This window comes from Oncorhynchus kisutch, linkage group LG6 (assembly GCF_002021735.2).
Source record: "Oncorhynchus kisutch isolate 150728-3 linkage group LG6, Okis_V2, whole genome shotgun sequence".
Lineage (NCBI taxonomy): Eukaryota > Metazoa > Chordata > Actinopteri > Salmoniformes > Salmonidae > Oncorhynchus > Oncorhynchus kisutch.
In genome coordinates this window covers 82,729,360-82,732,504 of record NC_034179.2, presented here as the reverse complement: position 1 = coordinate 82,732,504, position 3,145 = coordinate 82,729,360, and positions in this window count along the sequence as shown.

Genomic DNA, 3,145 nt, shown 5'->3' with positions numbered 1-3,145 from the left:
ATGAACCTCTGATGATTGGCCATTAACAAAGCATGTGTCCTAACACAATTTGATTAGACAATGTGGAAGCCAAACACAACTCTGTGTTGTTTAGAGGGCAGCTTCTTCCATGACCTCTGAGGAAACACAAGAGGCATGTATACCAACCCAAGGATCTCCACTTGTAAATCAGAGACATAATGAAATACATCCTCATCGTCATGAGGAGCACAGGTTCCCTGGATTGGACTGTTGTCTTTAATGATGTTGGTACTCATCGAAGGGGGCTAGAGGAGAGGAGGGGAGACGCAGTGTCTGGTAGTAAAGGAGAACTACGGTGATTTAGTGCACTGACTGGGACTCTATTCACACACACCCTCCCCTGTCGACCACTCCCAGTCTATTCACTCAGAGAGCGTTGTCCAGTGAAGAGGTCCTGTGGGGGTTTAATCAGCTGACTGGATGCTGGTCCATCCACAGGGCCAGGCATGGAGAAGGCTGAACCAGCCTCCTTATACAGATGCACAAGTTTTTTAATCAAACTTCCAGCTCAGTCTATTTTTGAACGTCTGATTAAATTACAGCTTTGATCTCCCAAAGCCAATCTGCTCCTTCCTTCCAGATCACACACACTCCATATACACACACTCATATCCATGCACACACAGACTGACACAGATGGGCAGGACATACACAGACTCACACAGATTCTGGGGCATAAAACGTATACAGGCTTTAGTGGACTACACTCAAAGAAAAAAGGGTTCATAAAGGGTTCTTTGGCTGTCCCCATAGGAAAACCCTTTTTGGTTCCTCTGTGGAAAGGGTTCTACATAGAGCCCAAATGGTTCTACTTGGAACCAAAATGGTTCTACTTGGAACCAAAATGGTTCTACATGGAACCAGAACGGTTCTTCAAAGGGTTATCCTATGGGGACAGCCGAAGAACACTTTTAGGATGTAGATAGAACCTTTTGTTGTGTAGGAGTATAACTGAAGCTTTACAGCCTGCTTGGATCTCGCCAACGGGCCACCAGGCACTATTCCAGAGAATCACTATAGCCGTCTGCCATCCCTGTGGAAACAACAGCTCCATCTGTCATTGAGACTCAGATTCTCCATCAACTTTAGAATAAAGGCATATATTTCACTGTACTGACAAAGTCATAATTCTACCTCCTGGCTCCTAACCAAGATGATTATTGCCTTGCATGTGGCTCGTTCATCCATCCAGGATGATTTGTGTGTCTTACATTTCACACTTCAGAGTGTTGGATGCTTTAGCAAAGTGATTCAAGTGGATTTCCTTGCTCTCACCTGGGAGTTGAGCCGAGAACCCTGGTCACATGAGACTGTGGAGGCTAAAAGACTGTGCGGGAGAGAGCAATCATGTGATATGTGATATGAGTATGAAAGCATATCTCTCTAAGCTGCCACTGCTGTGGTAATGGGCTGCTGCTGACTCTGGACTGGTGTCAATCTTTACCTCTCCTGACCCCTCCTTAGTATGTCGCGCTGTCAAATGTCTTCCACAGATAGTACAGACAGGTCTTGTGTGCTGATTTTGGTTGAAAGTATGGTGAACATTTGACCGAAAGGAAAGTAATACGTAATAGCACCACCAGAAAACGCTCCATATTTCACTGTTACAGAACATTGAGCCAATCTTCATTCTCAAGGACAGAAAGTGGGTAAAGTGTCTCCACTTAAAACAAAGAAATAACACTGACAAAAATACACATAACCAAGTAAGGGTTAGATTCAATCTCTCTATCAGAAGCACTTTGTACCACTGCACTGGGATCCTGGCATTATTATCAAGGGAGAGAGTGAATGAAAGAGTGGGAAAAGAGTTGCGCAGATGGAAAGGTAATAATGGAGGGAGGACATGGGGTGGAGGGATGAAGGGAGTAGAGCAGGGCGTCTGGAGGAGAGGAAGAGATACGGTACACACTGCGTGGCTCTTAGGAGAACTGTCCAGATGAATCATGGGATGGATGTAGCGCCGTGCTGTTTAAACTAATGAAGAGGGAATTTATGGTAACACTTAGAGAATGGGATCAATAGGGGCTATGCTTCTAGAGCAGCGGAGGGGCGGGGGGGGGGAGCGAGAGAGAGAGAGAAAGAAAGAAAGCGAAGGAGTGGGAAAGAGAGAGCAAGGGAAAGAGAGAGAAGGAAGGAAGGAAGGAAGGAGGGAAGGAAGGAAGGAAGGAAGGAAGGAAGGAAGGAAGGAAGGAAGGAAGGAAGGAAGGAAGGAAGGAAGGAAGGAAGGAAGGAAGGAAGGAAGGAAGGAAGGAAGGAAGGAAGGAAGGAAGGAAGGAAGGAAGGAAGGAGGAGGAGGGGGAGAGAGAGGGAAAGAGAGAGAGCGGGAAAGAGGGAGAGATATCTGAGGCTCTGGGTCAATATCGGCCAGAAAGGATCGGCTTACAGCTCTGTCTGAAGAGCTCAACTCCTGGGGAGGAAAACAATGGAGAGAACAGTCAACACTAGCTACCTGTCGACCTGTGAAGACCCAAATCCATTTCATACACTTAACATAAACTATTTACCACAACAAGCAGTATATTCAAAATCACATGTCTAGAATGTTGTGTGAAAAGATACTGCATACTGTAAAACAGAGGGGAGGAGAGACCGATGTAAAACAGAGCGGAGGAGAGACAGATGTAAAACAGAGGGGAGGAGAGACAGATGTAAAACAGAGCGGAGGAGAGACAGATGTCAAACAGAGGGGTGGAGAGACCGATGTAAAACAGAGCGGAGGAGAGACCGATGTAAAACAGAAGGGAGGAGGGACAGATGTAAAACAGAGGGGAGGAGAGACCGATGTAAAACAGAGGGGAGGAGAGACCGATGTAAAACAGAGGGGAGGAGAGAGAGATGTAAAACAGAGGGGAGGAGAGACCGATGTAAAACAGAGGGGAGGAGAGACCGATGTACAACAGAGGGGAGGAGAAACCGAAGTAAAACAGAGCGGAGGAGAGACCGATGTAAAACAGAGGGGAGGAGAGACCGATGTAAAACAGAGGGGAGGAGAGACCGATGTAAAACAGAGGGGAGGAGAAACCGATGTAAAACAGAGGGGCGGAGAAACCGATGTAAAACAGAGCGGAGGAGAGACAGATGTAAAACAGAGGGGAGGAGAGACTGATGTAAAACAGAGAGG